Source organism: Bombus fervidus, chromosome 2, assembly GCF_041682495.2.
Source record: "Bombus fervidus isolate BK054 chromosome 2, iyBomFerv1, whole genome shotgun sequence".
NCBI classification, from domain to species: Eukaryota; Metazoa; Arthropoda; class Insecta; order Hymenoptera; family Apidae; genus Bombus; species Bombus fervidus.
The window spans coordinates 6,542,979-6,565,238 of record NC_091518.1 but is presented as its reverse complement, the minus strand read 5'-3'; the positions used below and the strand labels follow the sequence as shown (position 1 = coordinate 6,565,238).

The 22,260-nt window shown below is 32.6% G+C and overlaps 1 protein-coding gene across 3 annotated transcripts in view; it reads right to left on the bottom strand.

The window, feature by feature from the left end:
• Positions 1 to 22,260, bottom strand: part of LOC139993268 (uncharacterized) — a 340,358-nt gene that overhangs the window by 307,585 nt on the left and 10,513 nt on the right. Inside the window, exon 1 of one of the 3 annotated variants that reach the window (XM_072014846.1) lies at positions 2,062 to 2,274. The exons of the other annotated variants lie outside the window; for them this stretch is intronic. The gene's annotated coding sequence lies outside the window, so the exon portion shown is untranslated. Of the gene's footprint in view, positions 1 to 2,061; positions 2,275 to 22,260 lie in introns of those variants that run through there. 3 annotated transcript variants of the gene reach the window in all.

Below are 22,260 nucleotides of genomic sequence, written 5' to 3'. Positions count from 1 at the left end.
ATACAAATTACTGTTTGTATCGCATCAATCGGCTAGTAATGTAGTCGCACGGCGTTTAAGATTATCTGAATACCTGCGTGAATCTCGAAGGATTAGTGTTATGAGATGGTGTTTAGGAGACAACAAGATTGGATGTAAGTGATCGTTAAGTTTGCTATTCTATCGCCGACTCGTAAAAGTTCCCGTTCGTCGATGAACGGGTTGACAGCGATTAGTGTCTCTTGATAGAATGTCATCTTTGCTACAAGCTTGCGCAATTCAGTGACAAATGTTACTCTTTATACCATCGAAGCATTACTTCTATCGTGTAAAGGGCTACATTATGGTATTAGTGGATCGGTTCGTTTCTCATTGGGTCTCGCGTTGTGACAAAACGGGAGATAGTATGCGATAGTGTTTCGAATCTACTTACAGACAAGAAACGCTTCAGAAACTTGACGGTATCAGTAACTTGTGTGATGAAGCTTAATATGAATCGATATTCAGGTACTTCGACTTTGACAGGTAATCATATCGTAACTGGTCATGCATTTTTTCCCTCGCATAATCATCGTGAACCCCAATACTACAACGGGTTAACAATTAAACTATGCGGTTCTGTACCGCACGATAGATAACGTGTAGGATTATCAGAAGATAATATGTCGCGCCATGGGATTTTGCGAGTTAACCGTTGAATTTCACTAACGCGATTGGCAACAAAAGTTTTTGACGTATGAGATAAACTGTTTATCCAATGAAGCATCATCATTGAATTCGTCCAGAAGATACTTGCGTCAATGTCGAGCTTGAGCACCGCAAAGAGGAACTGACGCAACATCGTTAGCAACACCGCAGTGCACAGTCCTAAGTGTGAAAGCGGTTAAGTCTTAAGACGAGCGACGCGTGATTTGGAACATATTAAACGTATTACGTGATTACCCGCGGAATCGACGACGTGCAGATACAAGCACGCGCCATATAGGGTGAATTTCAATTCCTGTTGATCTGTTCACGAGGATGCGACGTGGGACGGAGATCAATGGCAATTAATTACAATTCACATAATTTCCATACGGTGTATGGTGCGATTGGAATTGATTCGGCCCAATCGATTTTCAATTGCCAGAGCTGCTGCATAAAGAGCTTGGTCTTTGCTATGAAGGGATCTAGAAGTCTCAGCGAATCAAACAGTTACGCAATTCGTGCTAAAATGGTCCGTTTCTTTAATTGCTTGTGTTAGGTGGATGATACAGTTACACTGTCATGTGAATGTGTGTGTAAGCGTCAGAGGGCGTGCAGGCCTTAGTTAGGCCAAAAGACGATTGGCAGTCGTTTAGAAGCACCTAGAAGAGTCAGTTGACAACAAGCGTGCGTGCGACTAGGTTTATGAGGCCTTCAGAGTATAAAATATATGTATAACTGTTGTTTGCTAAATAAAGTGAATTATTTGTATTTCCGAATCCCTTCTATATCTTTACAGACTGAACGATTTTTTACATATGACGCGTAATCGAGTGATTCAAATACAGTCCAAGAATCTTTGTTGCCTCGTCTAACGTGATAGGTATTTGTGTCTTCACATGGAATGATAATCGACGATACTACGTATGAATCTTTAGATGACCATTGTCGCAATTCGAAACCGCTTCTCCAGATGAGTTCAGTGAGTTGGTCGCCTAAATCGCAATATTCTTTGAAGTCGTTTACATAAAAATCTGATTTGTATACTGCCACGGTTTTAGGATACTATGTGTTTTCGGCGTCGGCGAGCTGATTTAATAGCTAAGTATGGTGCGGTCGCGGTTCCGTGCGTGACTGTATTTAGAAAGCACGTGGAAATTGAATCTTGGGTCTCTTGCGCCACAATATTTTGTGGTATTTTCGGTCTACATGCACAAGTTTTATTTGTCGGTACATTTTCACGACTTCGGTGATCAAAAACGAGGTTATATTTGCGAAAACGTGTGGTTATCACAAAGAGATTGGATCGTGGGACCGACCATGAACATTTAGAGTTTTTGGGGGGGATGCATCAAAGACTAGTCGAATTTTCATGGTTAAATTATTTATTTTACTCACCACGTGATGCGGAAGATAATATCCTTTGAACAGTGAGTCGCGATCGACCTTCATTAAATGTTCTAGCTATTCGTATTTGCGCATGTATGTTATATAATGTTGCTATTTACTCGGATTTTTGTTTAACGAGCTCTTTAAGGTTCGAAAACGTTTTATCGCGAGCGCGTGTGAGTTTCCTAACTCAGCGACGTTTATGTGTAATGACAGTTTAATAATATATCGATCAGTCCCGGTCTCTCGATGTGTATTCAAATGATAGTGTTCCTCGCAAGCGTGTTCTTCAGTGAAATGTATCGCATGTGGAATTCCTTTTTCGGTGTCATAAAACATATTCAATTGAGATTGGAAATCCTTTAACAACGGTTGTAAGAGGTATTCGCGGAAGCAATTCTCCGCCGAGAATCCAACCTAACAACGTCTTTTGTAAGATGGTACCTGGCTCGGTTAGTTAAATCCAATCCACGCGCGGTAGGTGCCAAAATATCTGTGCGCGGAGTATATAGTCCGCCAACTGCTTCAGGCTTATGAAATTTCGAATCGGCTAGTTGCACGTTCCGAGGGATTTTTAAAGCGCCACAATTCATGAGTTCCATCGGCACACAGGATACGACTTCGAAAACTAGTAAAAACGTCAGATCTTCTGTGAAGTTGGTTATTTGCAATTGGATACGTGTTTGGATAAAGTGATTCGCACCCTCATTCTGAGGGTCGATATTTTTATGCGCGTTTGAAGCAATTGTAATTGTTTTGCAAACTTATATGTTGGAAAATGGGATTGGGAATAGCCTAACAATAAACGGCAATGGTGAGGATGTCCTTCCAGTGAAACATATTTATGATTACGGTAGACAAAAGGATTCAAAAATGCGTGACTGTGTTGGTTCGATGAAAAAGGTCGTGCTTTATCCCTTGTTTCAATATGTAACAGGGTGTTACGTTTTTTCTTACACATCCAAATGCACTATTTCTGCACTTGGATATAGAGTGTCCCTCATGTGAGCTATTGAAACATAGATATTTTTTCTTTATGATTTAGTTCTGCTCTGTCACACTTGCCTTTTTGAGCTTGTTGCATCCGTGTGCAACATGAAGGTTGTTACACACGTTGCAAATGTTTGGAGTTTGTGTGATGTATATCGACCGGGACGGTTTCTTATTTAGTGTTACCCAATTATTTTGGGAATTCAACGCATCGCGTATTGATGGACTCGGACGTTTATAGATCTTGGTATCGATTGCATAGAAATGTAAATTATTCGTTTAATTTTGGGAACGCATTGTTTCGTGTGTGCTCCATTTTACATTGATAACGTAGTCTAATCGCAATAAACATAAATAGTTCAGAAGTGTATCGACTGACGGCTGGTCCAACGCATTTAAAACTAACGGTGTTTGCTATGATGTGATCCACATCGGTGCTCTAACTAACACACTTATACGTTTCGCTCCTATGATTGCTGATTTATTACAACCGTTTTCCAATAGCGTATGCGTAGTTGGCTGCTGAGTTATCGACCAATTTGATTAATTGTGCTACTTCGCCACATAAACATGCTTGTAAGTACATCAGATTTTTATAGCTATTAAGCTGCGTACAATCTTTGTAATTTTCATCAAACACTGGTAAATAATGGCCAGGTGAATTAATGGCAGATTTGCTAGCAACCGTATTTTGATCTATTGTCTGCGAATTCGTATCTCCACTGCTAGAAATTTCATTTTTTCTCTCGACTTCTGCAGCTAATTTAACGGTTTTTAAACGAGATCCTTTCCCGCATGAGATTTTGTTGTTTCATCTGCAGAGTCTAATTCACCTTTTTACAAAGGTGTTGTATTCGTGTTCTATTTCCTTGCTGCAGTCGTGTAATGCGACTAATCGCACGCTAGTACTTTAGTAAACGTACGCCATTTTTTGCGGATCCTAGTTATTGTGACAGGGCTTGTGACCGATACCGTGGTAATCAGCTGAAAGCTTGCCTTGTGTTGTGAATGCACTTCTTCCGAACTGAGGTTGCGGTACACTAGTGTCTTTTAGCGAATGCACTTGCACTTAATAAACCAAAATGATCAGGTACGAACAATCACAAAATATTGCAGTACGAGAGATCGTTCACGCGAACTATCACAAGACTACCTCGAAGTGCAACTTAATGCAATTGAGTCTCTGTGAAGCGTAAAGACTGTTCGGAAAAAAACAAGATAGGCGCGTAGATTTGTAGAAAAATGCGTGTTTACATACTGAAATTCTATTATAGACTGATAGTAAAAAAAATGGTTGTAGATAAATGGTTAAAGGTAAATCACTGGAGATAGACACTCGAGTGGAGTAATGAGAGTATAAGTAATTGGTTAATGCATGTTTTCAATCTCCATTTCCAACCTCTACGTCCTGATGACATCAGGTAGTGACAGGTCCTGAGGTAACGGCGTGCGATGTTCGAGTGTTCGACTAACGGTTCGCAAACAATAAAATAACAAAGCGCGCTGAATTTGAGAAAAGGAAAGAAAGGTATGCTAAATCAAAAAGATTCGCGTTGTTGAAGTTTCTTTAACTATATATGGTCATCGATTCTTAAACTATTTGTAAAGACTCGATGGTTTTATAGTCGTATTGTTGCGTTGCAACAGTAGTAGATTATTAAAAAATATAATACTTTTATATTTTTCCTAATTCAGTAACATATAAGGAAAGCTATGAAGACATAAAACGATATCAAAGACATGAAGATATCAAATCTATTTATCTAATATATATCAACAAAAAGATTTAGAAATAGAAATTACTAATTTTTTGCTTACCAGGTATATTATATCTCCACAAACTTTCTTGTTATTATTATTGCAGTTACATAATATAAAATATTTAGAAAGTTGATAATAATACAAAGCTTCAAATTGCAAAGTCAAAATTTAAGATGGGTTTCTATTAAGAACACCATTCTTTTTAATTATTCAATTTGTGATCTAATTGTATTATTGTGTATAATGATATAACTTGATGTTACTTATTTATATCGCCGTAATGTGTTCATTATTAATCTTATTATTCTTGTAGTACCAAAGCATTTTTCGTTTATTAATTAGAAAAAGTTTTCCAGCACAATATTTCAAAAATTTATTTGAAAATCAGAGAAGATCAGTTATTCTTATATTACACGTTAGTAGCAAACTCGAATGATCGAAATTCCAGAACTTGTGAAGTGCAAGGTGAAACTTGTCTACTTTTAATACTATGGGAGCAACATAGAAATGGAAATTGAAAAGTTCAAGGAAATTTTAAAATTCCCCATCTATTATTGATAGCAGTTATTTCTTTAAAAATTATAGTGAAAAATGAAAAAATATGACATCAGTCACATCTTTTAAAACTAATGAAACCAATGAAGGTGGCTAATTTTATATCATAGATAAACCGTGTTATTCATCGCTATATGTATTTTTTTGTTCTATCCTGTGAAAATGGATTAAGTAACTTATTCACCCTACCACTTCAAATCTTTTGTGTTCTTTACATGTGTGTATATTTGCAGTCCTTAAATTATTTAATAATGTCTCATTAAAAAATTCCAATATTGAAAAAATGTATATATTCCAATATTAGTAATACGATAAATGAATTAAAAAATTATTAATAAAATGAGATATTGAATAAATACAATTTATGTGATGTTTCATTAACTTAACTCTCTAACGGTTTCTGAAGCAATACTTTTCGAATAGTTAAAAGTGTGTACTGTGCAATTTTATTCTGTACATTGGATTTATTTCGGGTGATGATGATTCTCATCGAGTAAAAGACATCAATTCTTGGAAGCAATCAGCCTTTAACCACAAATTTTAAATTAGTCTCATTCATTCAGATTTCATTTCAAACATTCAGATTTTCATCAGTCAACTGTTTATGATCTATTCTTATTACAAGCAGTTAGATTTTAATCAGACTAGTGAAAAATTAGGTTCCACTCAAAGAGTTTCCAAGACTTAAGAGATGAAAAATCATTGTTAGAAGTCTCAAAATGTGAATTGTATTTTTTTATTGACTGATTGAATGGATGTCATTGTTGAACGAACGTAGAATATGAATACTAGTGTCTGTATCGGAATAGTGCCGATGCTAAACCGTTACATGTTGAACATGATTAATACATGACATCGTAAATCGATGTTTACAGAAATGGCAAACATACCTACATTTGTCGATATATCGATACAGCAGTTCATTTGTTTTCCTGTTCTTCTATTTCCTTACCGAAAGATACATAATCATGTTCACTGTCAATCTTTGCTTAATTGAGATTGGATTACATGTTTACTTTATGTCCTGAGGAGGATAATTATACTGACTTAATTACGTTAAATAGCACGTTTACTATAATTAAGGACGACGACTTTTATAAAAACGATGGACAACGATTAAGGTATAAGACGTTTCGACAAGTCTCTACAATTTTAATTGTATAATTCACGATCAAATGTTTAACTAAGCTAGATGCTTGTTGCTTTACGACTGAGTTCAAACTTCTGTCGCACGGAGAGACGTGTCGCACGGAGAGACGTGTCGCACGGAGAGACGTGTCGCACGGAGAGACGTGTCGCACGGAGAGACGTGTCGCACGGAGAGACGTGTCGCACGGAGAGACGTGTCGCACGGAGAGACGTGTCGCACGGAGAGACGTGTCGCACGGAGAGACGTGTCGCACGGAGAGACGTGTCGCACGGAGAGACGTGTCACTGTATTTTTCACCAGCCGAATCATGTAAATCGATCTTGGATCGATATCGAGAATCAGTCACATGGTCGCCTGATCCTCTCGACGTGCCAACCCTCTGCCGATGTAACGCATGAACGCTACCTCAGCAGAGGCAATGGCGTGTAAAGTTGTAAATGTGCCCGGTTTTCCATTCCGATAACGATTCCGGATCGGTCGTCATTTTGCTCTACCCAAACATGAAAGTGACGGTATGACTAGTATTTTTTCCAATTTTGTATATTGTTTCCTTACCTTTAATATATTTTTATAGACTTAGCTCTTCCCAAAATGATTCGAAATAACCAAGATAAAACCGATAAAATAAAATGTGTACACTTTTGATATGTTGTCTTCCTGAGCAGTGGAAGTTGTTTACGAAGGATGTAGCGAAAGGATTCACAATAGTCGTGTTCCATTACAATGCCAAAATATTTTGTATATCAGGAAAGGTTTTTACATTAAATATTCAAATGCTTCCGCGAGTCACTGTATATTCATAAAGAATTTGTAATCTTCTTGAAATTTTGGTGAAATGAATTTTCAGTAGTAAATCTTCACAAAGAATTTATAGCTGTTCAAGTTGGTCAAGTAAACTGTAAGTAGCAGATATTTTCTAAAGGATTTCTAGTCTTATTAAAATTGTGGCCACACAGGTTGTTAACAACATATACTAATAAAGAATTTATCAGCCTGTTATAATTGTAGTTAAATAAACTCAGCAACAGATAACTGGATGGTCGAAATTGTAAACAAAATATCAAAAGTAATAATTTTCAATAGAACTAAAATAACCCATCAATTTAGCAAATAACATTATATATGTATTTTTCAAACGTCATCGAGTTTAAATATCTACTATTTTTATAGATTTAGAGGAGGAATAATAAACGATGAAAAATATATCAAACTATTTAAATTTATTTATTTGCAGTTTATACTTTCATCTTTTATAGTTGCAATCTACTTGGCACTTATAATCATAGCTCTATTTTTTTATATCCTTTAACATTAAAGTAAATTATTCTATCACTCATAATTTTTTTTCTTTCTTACTAATGGAATATGCTTTTCAATTTAAAAATATAATTTTCTTGACATTTATATCGTTTACTATATAAATTCACTATTTACCGAAGAATATTATAAATACAAGTTCATTTAATATTACGTATACCTTTTTTACTTACTTTTCCTCTATCTATACTCATTCTTTCTATTGTATAATATCTATATACAATGGCCCACAAAAATATTTGCTGCATATTATACAAAGCATTTCGAAATTTCATTAGCATTGTAATGAGGCACGATTATGACGAGACAATGTATCGTGAGCATATTGGTAAAATTTGCAAAAAATATTAATATATTTAATAAAAATTAATATATATATAAATAACCATATTTTACATAGAATTTGTTATATATAATAATATATTTATAAGTGTTCAAGATGGTAATATTGAATATTAGTTAATTTTTAATTAATGTATTATTGGTTGCTTAAATACTTACAATAAGTATAAGTATGACGGATTCACGAGAAAAAAAAGAGAATGTCAATTTTAATGAATTTTGAGTTTAACATTTTCTGGTATGCTCCTGTATGTGCTCTTTATCACTGGTTATGTCGTATTGCAAATTAAAGTCTTGCAGCAGCTATAGGAAATTGTGGTGTATAATAAGGAAATGATTTTCATTTTGTAGTTTAATACGTTATACATTACTCAAAATTATTACTTAAAAGTTAAAGATGATGCCTAATAAAATGAAAAATAAAATTATGTTTTATTATATATTTATAGGTTTCCGTTTTCTAAGAAATGTCAAATCTTGACATTTCTCCTTTTCCTCGTGAACCCTTCATATATTTATGCTAAATATCTTCTAACTTCTATATAGCTGCATCTGCAGATTTGTTGCTAACTTTACCCATATAATTATAATTACTATGTCTCTTTGTATAAAACACATAGTATTCAAATTTATCTAAAGATGAAGAAAGTGAAGGACGATTTTTTAAATTGAAAACAATATTAAAACTTAATTCATTTCTAAAGAGGTATCTAAAGTGAGCAGAAGTCTCTTTATCCAGATATTCTTACTAGATATTCAGTAACATCTTCGTATGTAGCCTTAGCGAATTTGCGTACACATCAGCACGTCGCATCGCATCGTCTCCGCGGGGACATATGAGAAAAATGAAATTCATCGCTTCTCGAGATTTCGCGAGATTCATACGTCTCCGCGCAAATTTTTCACGCACAACACGTATTTTCTACGAGGACGAACTTCAGTGTTATTCATATCACGTTCGGCCATGCTTAAGAAACGTTGTTAAAGAGACGGTACAACATATGTTACTTCCCATCATAATATTCGCGTCAGTTCGTGTTTGTTTCCTGACCACTCCTAGATGCAAAACGTTGACCGAAATCTATTCTAATCTTGCTGAAATTGAAAATTGTTTTTAATCCTCTCAAAAAGACATTCCAAAATTTTTTGTTTTTCTTTTGATTTAGATAAGGAAACAACTTTGTTAAAAGAAAGTACATGTACAATGTCATTTTGTTTTGATAGTACATTCGCCTTTTCAGTATTTACCATTTTGTATCAATTTAAAGCAATTCAAAAGTATAAAATCTTAACTAATTTAATTTCCATGTATGTAAGTCCCTATATGTGATACAACGAAAAACAATATTTGCAAGGGAATTCCAAACACGTGTTTGTTTATAACCTTCTTTTAAATCTTTTACAATAGCCTCTTTTTGTGCAACATTTCCCAATGTATCCTCTTTTTTCGGATCTTGGCCTTTCTTTAGTAATTTTGATGTTCAAATAAATTACAAATCAACTGGTTTTAGTTATTTAAATTAATATAATAAGTTGAAAAATTAATGTTAGTCTTAAAAGAATATTGTACACACACACACACGCGCGCGCGCACGCACGCACACGCACGCACACGCACGCACACGCACGCACACGCACGCACACGCACGCACACGCACGCACACGCACGCACACGCACGCACACGCACGCACACGCACGCACACGCACGCGCGCGCACGCACACGCACGCACACGCACACGCACGCACACGCACGCACACGCACACGCACGCACACGCACGCACACGCGCGCACACGCACGCACACGCACGCACACGCACGCACACGCACGCACGCACACGCACGCACACGCACGCACACGCACGCACACGCACACACACGCACGCACACGCACACACACGCACGCACACGCACACACACGCACGCACACGCACGCACACGCGCACACACACACATTATACAGACAATCATTAAAGTACTGTAAAAAGCTATATTTGTACCATGTTTATTTAGTTTGATCCAGTTATAAAACACACTTTTAATTAAAACTTTCATGAAAGGTATATGTAATTAATACATATGAAATATTGTTTTTCTGGTGTTCGCGAAACTAGTTGGTTATTATCGTGTTCGAAACTTTGTTCAATATTCAATTGTTATACAGGATAGACGTAATTAATTTAGACTATTCTATTATAGTAGCTCAATCAAAATTTTTTTGTGTACTGCATGGTTTCAAGAATCTTCAATTTTATTTTGTATATTAGATCTTCTTATAAAGCGACTGTACTCTTTTGAGTTTTCTTGGTATCATGCGATCCCTTACAGCCTTCTTGCCAAAAAGGTATCAATGCCTTCTATACTTCATCCTTTATACAGATCCTTAAGACAAAGTCTCTATTTTTTGCAATGCGTCGTGGGGTCGTTTGTTATCAAGTAAATTATCTACTAGTAAACTATGTTACGCATCTTTGAAATAGTTATATCATTGATACCTCATAGCTCGACTGTTCGAATCACTGGCTATCGACTTTTGAACATTCACTCAAACACCTTGCCAAGATCTTTAGTTCAGTTATAAATTATGATAAGATTAAATAACGGCAGATTAGATTAAATAACGTGCCATAATATTAAGAAAATACGTTGTCACCAATATATATAAACCTACAATTTTTTATGTCCATCTTTTAACACATCGCTACGATACAGTAGATTCGAGCAAAACGTACATTACAGATCAAATTTCTTGTACTTTTTTGTACTTTTATTGTAGATACTTAATAATACGATATACTTTTATTATAAACAAAGTGGTTGAGTACTAATGATTTCTACAGGTTGATACCTTAACCTTAAAAAAGTAATAATATAGTTAATTCCGTTCTTGAACCAAGCTTGTCAGTTAAATATATTTATTTGTTTCGCAAATAAAAATTAAATGGAATTTTCTTCACCTTAAAGAAACCATACATATGTAATAGTCATTGAGATAACCTTTGCAAGCATAATATAACACATTTTTGTTCCATCTAAACTAAAGAAACAATTTAAAAACAGCTTCCTTTGACTGCTAGATAAGACGCGGTTCGAAATATTACTTATCATATTTAATACATTAACCATATCATAAACCTGATCTGCACTCATTAATTCTCAACGATCACCATGAAATGAATGTAATAATTTGATGATCGTAAAGATGAACGAACCATAGATGAATACTGTTGTCTAATTTTACAACATTATAAACTTTTCTTGGTTCATTTAGCGACATTCACTATCACCTGAAAAATTCAGACTTACGTCGAATTTCATGCACGTATGAAAGTGTTTCTCGCCGACCACACTCAGAATATCAAATTTTCGCGAATGAAATATCGCCTCGGCGAGTAAACGGCAAGAAGTTGAGGCATTTTCCTACACATATTACGTTCATTTTTGGCGGAGAATGATGAAAGAGAGAGAGAGAGAGAAAAAAAACAATTCAACTGCGCCAACAGTATAAAGTGCAACATCTAAATCAGAACACCTAAATATCTCCAGTTTTTTATAACTTTACAAAAAAATCCTGAGAGCAAAGTTATACTAGGTTAAGTTACATTATTTTATTGTTACACTATTTTTAAGACTAAACTTAGAATATAAAGCTGTAGAATAAACTTTTTCTCAAGATCGTTTTGTTATGAAATTTCAAGGTCATCGATATTTTTAAAAATAAACTTTTGTATTTTTTATGTATTAATTAATGCGTCTTCTTATACTCTCTACAAAATTTTAAGTTTATATTTGTAAACAACATATTTTTTCGAAATTGTTTAGATATTGTAGATGAATTCCTTCTTTGGAAACTACAACAGAGATGCAATGAAATATGTATCATTAAAATCAGTAATTTACATTTGAGTATACTCCTTTTTTTATTTGGAGATTTGAAGTAGCATCAACATCGTAGTTCATTAGCAACTATATACTTGATAGTTAGTTATTTTGAAACATTGTTGAGTTTATCATTTTAATATAGTTTTTTGGATATATGTAATATGTATATCGTTGATGAGTGAAACTATTGCTATTCAATCGTTTTTGCTCCCGAGAGCTTCTGCGTGTGAGATTTAAAAGTCTCATTTACACTTATTCTTCAACATCAGATGGCCACCACAATATATTCGTATAGCCAATTCTTAGGCGAGTAAGGATTGTTTGGTTTCGTCTGTTTAATTCAGCTGATAGAACGTTTTCATAAATATTGCTCCTTACTATGAAAATCTTTCAAGATGTATGAACTTTCCAATAATCATTCCATTTTCTAATTATTTTGTTAATCAGAAAACTTTTGAAATCCCTGTGTAAAATTAAGAATCTTTGAAAGGGTATGGTTGAAGCATTTTTAGCTATTTTATCTGCGGTTTTGTTACCTATAAGGTCCTTATGGGATGAAATCCATCTTAGTGTGACTTTTTTTGTTATTTTTCCATAGGAAATCTGTTATGGATTTTTTATATTATTGATTCACTGATTATTTGATTTTTCATGCTTTCAGTTACGTTTTTAGAGTCTGCGAGTATAATATTTAATTTAAGTTTAATATTAAAGTTTAATATTTGTTCGCATCAGCAATTTCAATTTCAATGATTTGGTGAGTGGATCTTATTGCATATACCTCGTAGAAAAAATTAAACGTGTATCATCCAGACTATATTTAAAAGTTTTATCTTGACATGCAACAGTATACCCGTTGCCTTTGTCAAAACGGGAACTGTCAATATATATCGAATTTATTAAGAATACTAATTTGTAATACAGTGGATCAGTAGACGATCTAGTACAATTGTTGAAGAATTTGATCATATTACGAAGATCCAGCAAGTATGACGGATCTTCTGCAGATTTATTACATTCGGATATTTAGACGTTAAATCTTTAAAGTATTTATTCACTTGAACATAGAACGGTTTTAGAGCACGGGACTTTGATGCAAAAAGATCCTTATATCTAGTTAATCAGCCATTATCGTAAATAGGAGTATCGAAAAAAGCCAGCATTTGACTGCTGCATCACTTTACAGAATGTTAGGTCCTATAAACTTCTCTCGGTTTGAAATGATAACGGAAGAGGAGGAAGCCAAAATATGTAAGGCGTATGTTAGTTTGGTGAATTCTCGTATAATTATTCTTGAATTCTACAGCATTATGTCGATGCTTGTACTTAGTATAAATTTGCGATGAATAAATGCCTATTTCTATGCTCCTTTCATATCTTTAACCTAAGCTAAGTACGCGCCAATTAGTAATGGTTTCGGAAAAATTCATATCGCTTAAGATTAATTTGTAACTTCCTGCGTCGGTGCAAAGAACAATTGAATATATTCATTAAATCTCAATAACTTGAAAACAGAAAGAAGACATGTGGAAATGAGAAAAAATGCTAATGTTCGGGCGAAACTCAAGCCCGAAGCATATAAAGAAATGTGAACCTTCGAACGTTTGGTATGGAGAGTATAACATTGGACTGGAGAGGGAAGTGATAAACACTTGAAAGTGTTGTAAGCAGTTCCTTTTCAATTGACAACGAAATTGTCTGTATTGCGATTCCTACTCAGATTCAACAAAGTGATGATTCATAAACAATCAAAATTTCTGAGAGTTTTGTACAACACACATAATATATTCATAAAAGTTTTATGTAACAAGTATTTGAACACTTTTGTGAGTTACCGTATCTTTCAAACAAAGCATTTTCATCTACGTATCAGACATTGTAGACACTTGTACAGTTGTAATCAATATTTGTAATAAATAAATAGGAAACCTAAATTAATTAAATAACTGCAGAGATTGACTTTTTCCTCATCGTTATTTAGTATTTTAGTGCGCAACCTCATTATATTATACGTATACTATAATTAATTGTTACAATACTATAACGATAGTGAAATTTTAGTTATTCGCTTTTTAAAAACTGTAGTTTAATAGTATAAGAAAATTATATACAGATTCTAATCATACTTGTAATTTGTTTGACACTGTGTAATGTACACTGTATTGCATAGTAATCTCTATATAGAAATTCCAATTCCTTAAATAAAAAAATAAAGGGGTGATATTTTTAAAAGTTCAAATACTTAATTAGATTGAAAACTTTAAAATTCTGACTTACACCACTATAATTTTCAGTCCGCTGCTTAGATGAAATGCCGCAGCCTTTATGTTGCTTTTACCGATCATCGTTCGACGATATGTGCACACCTCGTCAAACTCGTCGATAAAAGCGGCCCGAAAGCTTTTTTCGCACGTTCCTCTATCGATTGCCTGCTCGCTAGACATTGTTGAGGGCTTAGTAAACACTAAACTGCGGTTAATTCAGGTGCTTCATCGCGCTGATCGTTGACACGATTTTTTTACCAGTTATTCTGGGTTTCAATATAGGTTCTCCACTTCTGTGTGCCTGTTGTGTCGTCGATGCCAGTTGAAAACGAACCGCGGGCGCCTCTTCGGCTAGATGGATGACTATTGGTTGCTTTCTTTTTACTTTTTTTTTTTTTTTTGTTGCTTTTTCTCCACAGAAATTTTCGATGGGCAGATGCGTAGTTTCATGTGGACAAAATTTGATCGATTGACGGTGTGATGATACAAGTAACGTCGAACATTTAATTTTCCTCTTCACGGATAAAGAGATCTTTTTTAATTTAAATATTTTTCTTTTAGTGATTAAACTGTTACGCAAATTTAAGACTAGAGAATTCTTTTGCAACAAAAATTAGAAGTTTTAAGTAATGAGTGTTATTTTACTTTATAGCAAATAAATACTAATCATAAAGAATACATATAAAATTTATTCGTGTTTAATAGAATTGTTCAAAATATTAATAATTAAAATTTTACTAGTTCTATGCATTCGAATTATATTAATTTCTTTTTATCACTCATATTGGATATATAATTTGAAATTATTAATATCCAATTGTAAATATCTAATTATAAGCGATTTAAAGTAAAATATTTTGTTATATGACTCAGAATTATAAACAGAATTATTTTACTTTTCAGTTTAATTCAACATTCATAATTCCTTTTCTGTAATACGTGGTAAACAAAGAATATAATATGTTTAATTTTACTATATCTTGTGCCTATTAGATATTATTAGAAATAAATACTTGTAAAGAATGTAACTATAAGCTTCCATATTTATTGTTAATAATACGTATATAACATAAATATACACATACTACACAATAAATATAAAATATACATAAAAGAAAAAATATCTACACGAGGAAACATAATTATGAAATTATCTATAAGAAACTTTGAGTACATTATCGCATGACTAGTGAAATAAATTTATCCTGAAACTACTGAGAATTCGTAATTTCAATGAAAACCAGTAACATCATTTTTATTGTAAAATAGTCAAGTAAGTTATTCAGTTGAAAAGACTAAGCCGTGTCATTTTATATCATTACATTTATTGTCATTTATTATCAGATAATTTGTACGTATAATAACAAAAAACATAATGAAGAAACGTAAAAGACTTTGCAAAAGCACTGATCTCGACAGTATAGAAGTATTTAAAACAAATATTAAATATTAACGCAATTGTATTTTTATCTTTGGTTGTAAGTTTTATAAAATTAGAAAGTTAAATGAAATATCAAGATTAAAGGAAATGTCCTGTGTATAATAATAATATTGATATTATGTAATACACTTATTGATTATTTAGCTTTATATAGTACTTTGTGATTAGTTTTTAATTACTTTTTGTTAAATAATGTTTTACATTAAAACTAGCTAAAGTAAATATTATTAATTAATTCCTGTATCTTTTGTTAGTTAAATAATTCCATTACTAATTAGGTTATTCATTAAATATTATTGAGTGTTAGCAGCATATTAAAAACTGGCTTTAAATTCAATTGATAAGTTATTAAATTATTTGAATACTTAATACACTTCTTAAATCAATAAACTAATTCAACTCTCATTTAAATTTCATTAAATCAAGGATATACCTTAGGTATACATCTATAAATATAAATCGGAATATCTCGAACAAAATTTGAATTTTTTAATAAAGCCCAAATACAAACGAAAAAACTTGACTTGCATGCATACATTACTTATCATGAAAAATGACAAACTCCAAATCACATTTTCCTTTTTACCATCACCACACCTAACCATCAAATCTCTTCAAATATTTTCTCATAATAAACCCCAAAACGCATTATCGAAAATATTCTTTCCGTCAGCCATTTCCTTCATGGTGCACAACATATTCTCGCATCTTGCGTGCATGTGAATGAGGTACAATTTAAATCCATTTTATCATCGTTAAGTTGATCGAGTTCTCCGACGTAACCAATACTCTGTATGTGAACGAACCCGCTCCTCTGAAACGAGGAAATTATTGGATTCGTTCGGAAATTGTGAAATTCTCGATGGTGACGATCTAACCAGATCAACGGTCGGCATTTTCACGTTCCACACGTTCATGTGCCTTTCTCAATAGGGAGGCACGCGCGTACACACACGAAAATTCCTCGCTGGATCGAGAAGGATTTTTTCCCAGTCAGTCCCGTGATTGCATTCGTGTTCCAAACTCTCTTTAACGAGGTGATCTATACCAAGAGCCCTTTGCGCTCGTTCCACCCGGGCTTTACCTAGCTGACGCAGCCCCAGCGAAGAAGTGGATCGGGAAAGCTTTTTTCACGGCACGGTGTGACGGACGCATCGCGGTGCCTGGAAAAGCCTTAATGAGCAGTGGACGTCCATTATCTAATGGTTGAGAAATTGGTCGGTTTCTCAGTTTTCGAACATCCGCATACACACGCAGTGCTGGTTGCGGAATAAATTAAAGATATCGGAAACAGAATTGTGACCATTCGAATTGTTTCCAACAAATATTTATCTAAAATTGTTATCCGATTAAATTCATTTCGATCCAATATTTTATCTGCATAATAGTCATTTATTATTTGTAAAAAAATTAATTCATTTTATTATTTGATGTCTAAAAGAGTATGTTAATATAATGATTTTAGAAATAGATGATAAATTCGCGGATTTATGTGAAGAAAATCAAGAGTGTAACTCTTATGTACTCCAATAATGGATATTTTTCTAAATATTCAAAGGAAGTAGGAAAAATTAATTTTCTGCAAAAAATGATTTTTATAGTATGTAATGTAGAATAATTTAGAAAGTTGCTTTTCTGTAATTTTTTAAATTTGTTTTTGGAAGTTGTGGGCTGGCGGAGATTTATAAAAAATGTTCATGCAAAATTGACGTTGAACATGATTTTCAAGGCTAACGTATTTTTTATTGCAATTTATTCTACTCACCACGAGGAGCAAAGATCTCAAAGAAACTATTGGTCGCAATTGACTCCTCCTCCCGAAAAAAAGAATGTTAAAGTTTTAATAATTCTTAAACTGCTTCATTAACAATGTGTTTACATTTTGTAGTCAGGTGCAAGAAAAGTCAGTACTATTGATACAGGTTAATAAACTTGTCATTATGTGTTACATTTCTCCATTTCTTTGTCCCTTTCTTCATTGCATTTTTCTTCCTTTTTCTAGCTATTTAAACTTACTTCAGTCAATAAAAACCATTCAGTTCGATGTTTTATTTATGCAACGGATGTCCAACTTTAATCAATGTAGGCACATAGTTCATGCCATTTGTTGCAATTTTTGTTGGTTATGTTACTGCATTCATTATATGGTCCGAAAAGCATAATCGTAAATTAAGTAGTATCCAATAACAAAAGTTTCGTGTAGTGACAATATAGCTATTTGGAGTGCATGAACGCGGCGAATTTTAGAAAGTTACAAGTTTCCTCTCGCATTCGCTGCGCTGTCATATGATTGATTCGACGACTTATTCTGTTAAGTTGTCCGAAAAGTGTCTTTCTTTTACAGACACGTCTTTTACAACAACGCATCTTTATACAAACATGAAACCTAATCTGTCGAACGTTGTGATCTTTATTTTGATAGAACAAAATGAATCATACGTAATTCGATAAAATAGTATAAAACGGAAAATGTTGTGCATCCATTATTTCCTTATAACACGAAAGAAACTTTTCGGACGACCTTATATGTAAGCTCATTAAGAAACATGCACGAGCAAGGACGACAATTAATCTTTTCTTCTTTAGGAATGCTGAGCCTTATCCGATGTTTCATATGGATTTAGATGTAGCAATATTAATTTTTGATCACCAAATTGTTAACTTAGTTGAAAATCATTTTTATACACATAAGAGTCTTCTATTATTACTGTATTCTGATACATCTATAAGTTCCTGCTGCTTTATCAATTTTTTTTTTATTAAATATGTTATTTTTTTATTAAAAATAAATATAAATATAGATATAGATATATTGTAAATAAAGCTCGTTTAAGAATTATTAAAAGTTTATTATTCTTTTTCCGAGAGAAGGGTTATTGATCACCCTGATTTCTTTATGATTTTTGTTCTTCGTGATGAGCTAAATACGTTGCAATAAACAGATTTAACCTTGAATTTTAATGTCAAGATTGGTTTTACACAAAATTTTTTTTACAAATATCCACCAATCCAAAGATGTAGAATCTATACAATCTTCTTTACACTTACTTTCTTTACATCCTGTACATTGTATAGAAATTGCAAGATATTTACTACAAACATATATTTTTTTTAGATTTGGTATACACCATGATTAGTCATTTTTAACATATAATAAATATTAAAAATAATCCCATTGAATAAATAATAGTAATCAATACGGAAATGATAACAAGTGCAAGGTTTGAGCAATTTGAGAGTTGCATTAATGCAAGCAGGCAGTTTGTCGGAAATCTTTTATTTATTGTCGAATGATCTTCTATTAGGGTCGTTCTGTAAATTGTAAATCGTCTAAACATTCTCTACTCTCTCGAAAATGGCAAAGTACAACGTGCAATTTACAAAAATGCTCCTTAAAGTCCTCCACCTATAAAAAAAGTTACTACTGCAATATTATAGCCTCCTCTGTACCATACAACTTCTATAAACAAATACTTTTCATATCTCTAAAAGAAACGAATACTCAAGGTGATTAAAGTTATTGTCCCATCCTGTATATAAATATATTTTATATATTTCTTCCAAATTGTCGTACAGAAAATAGTGCTTGATAGTCGATACTTGTTCCTTTTTAAGAAATTTCATTTTGCGAAACAACAAGGAATCATAAAATATTCAATTGTTTACATTTCCATCTTGAAACGGTAGTACAGAAATAATTGAACTTTCCCTAGGAAACAAGGTTTTTTCGTTTAACAAAATACAAAGCTTTCTCTTCTCCTTTGTTATTGAAGTAATTTTCATTCATCAGTAACAACGTTACTAATTCCCTTAGAAGCTCGATCAAATGAATTCAAAGTAGAGTCATGTTTTTTCAAGAGGTTGCGCTCTATTCTTGGAATACTCGGAAATTAATGTAAATTGTAGAGTTTCGCGTATAAAAAGGGGAACGGTATTATGTTTCGTATGGTGAAGCGTAAAGATAAATTATGAGTTTTTCAAAAGATCGAATAGAAATTCTAGACACTATTTCGAACAGAAGAATATCGAAGACGTTTTAGGACACAAATGAATATCTGTTGAAATGAATATCATAAAAATCTCATTTTGCAAACAAATTTTGAAGAAATGATTCTAGAAATTGTTTATAGTAAAATGTATTAAATTACTTTAAGATAAAAGTTGTCATCAAAAAAATTCATAGATATTTATCAGTAGACTACAGATTTTTATGCATTTATAGGACATTAAAATATGCAAAAATGAACAGATGACACATAATATTAAAAAGTTCAAGTATATAAAATACTTGATGTACTCGTTATAATATTTAGAGAGTTAAATTTTCATTTAGATTCTACTTTTTCTAGTTATATTAGTAAAAATACGAATTTGCATAAACATTTGCAATTTATTTATTACTAATATGAAAATGGAACTGTTGTTTTCCTAATCAAAATCTGCTGATTATCTTTTCATAAAAGAGACATTCAAAAACTTGTTTGTTGATGGGAAAGTGTTGTCTGATGTATCTGTTGTACATTCTGTTAATTTCTTCTGGCATTAATTATACAAAGTAAATCTGTTTCACAGTTCGAACTGTTTTTAAGAATTGATAGAATAGTAGTGTGACGCAAGAATAAAATGTATTTTCAAGTTACAATAAATGGTTCATATTTTCGTAGAATAAACAAGGCGGTATTTAAATCATCTCTTATCATATAAGATAGCAAATACAGAGATAGTGCTGATATTAATTTGAATAACTGTATATGTTTACTTCCTTCACAAATTTACCATGTAATAGATTTCGTTGTGTGTGCACATTATCGTGCTGCATCTTTCTATCTTTATACCTTTTTTTATACGGTTACATTAGGTTACAGTTCTTACTGTTTACCATTTCCCGATACATGAGATTTTAGACGCTAACTGTACAGAAAATTTAATATCAGTTTCATAAGTAAAAGGTTCATGTTCGCTAGAGAGTACAGTTTATATTTTCTTAAATCCTTTATTAGATCAGCTCTGTAGGAATTAAACAAGAGATATTGCCGGATTATAGTTTAAATCCTACTTTCCGAAGTTGCAACTGCATTTTATATCACTTATAATTCCAACGTTCGAATGAAACTCAAAAAGATTGTAGTGATCTGACTTACGTCAATTAATTGTGACGTCAAACTTTCGTGAGAGTTTATTTGCGAACCATGGTTTATTATCGTCTTCGAAATAATCTTGGATTTATTCTTTGTCTGTTATGTACCCCTGAGTTTTTATACACTTCTTCGTACTCAAATTACGTTCGTACTTAAATGGTTCACGAAAATCAGTAAATGAAATACAAATATAGTTATCAATTTGTTCCATAGTTGTTGTTTTAACCAGAACATCGGTTTTTTCATTGCTTGGTATTCCCATGTGATGGAATTCAGAAAAATCCTAAACTATCATACATTATTTGCGGATTTTTGCGTAGATTCGTTATATTTTCTCTTAATTTCAGCAATACAAAACTTAGTTGCTATATTTGTATTTGGGATTAGGTTGGGGTTAGATTTATGGAGACAAAAAAAAGTACTAAGAGAATCAATATAAATATTAATATTATGATCTGCATTAATGCTTGGAATAGGAGGACCTGTAGAGGCAAATAACAGATGCCAATTGTATATATTACATTAAATTGGATTTATTAGATTAATCTCAGATTACTTTATTCATGTAAGATGATAAATGCAGAAATGATTTCAAACAATAGTTAGAAAATAAAAGATTGTTTATAAAAAAGAACTCTGGAATCAAATACGGTGAATATATTCTCGAACGGATCTTTTCTATCAGAAAAGAGAAATAATAATAGTCTTTTATTCATACTTCTAAAAATGAGGACATAGTATATCCGGCAATCCAGCGAATAGCGAAAAAAGAAGAATGGCTTTTCAGTTTGCTGTCCCTGGAGCACGATATTCGATGCCTTCTCATTTTTCTCAATAACTAATATCGCGTCCCGCATACGTTATATATCGATCACTTATTACATTACAGGAATTCACAGATAAAAATTTTACGACGTGAGTTACAGCTTGGACAATTGCACAATTTTCCATTTAATACACTGTTACTGTGGCATGGAACAAAAAATCACAAGTAGCTTTTATCGTTTTAATGAAAATTAAAAACTAACCTTTAGTCATTTGAATTGATTTTTTGTCCTTTCTCTTAAGTATATTTATTTTGTTCATTTCGAAACAAATAGGAAGTAATTTGTAAAAATTTTCATGAATTAATAATTATTCAGTAATTATCAGCTGTATGTAAATACTATAATATCAATAAAAATGTTAAAGTGTATTTTTAGCATGTTAAAAGTTATAATGTTCTTTTGATTGATTTATTGTGGCATAATTAAAAAAAACAATAGTTTACATATATATTTAAAGAATTTGAATTCTTAAAGATAGAACCTTTCTAATTTAGCTAAACTAGTTTGATATATCACACATATATAGTGAATGGTATTGCTA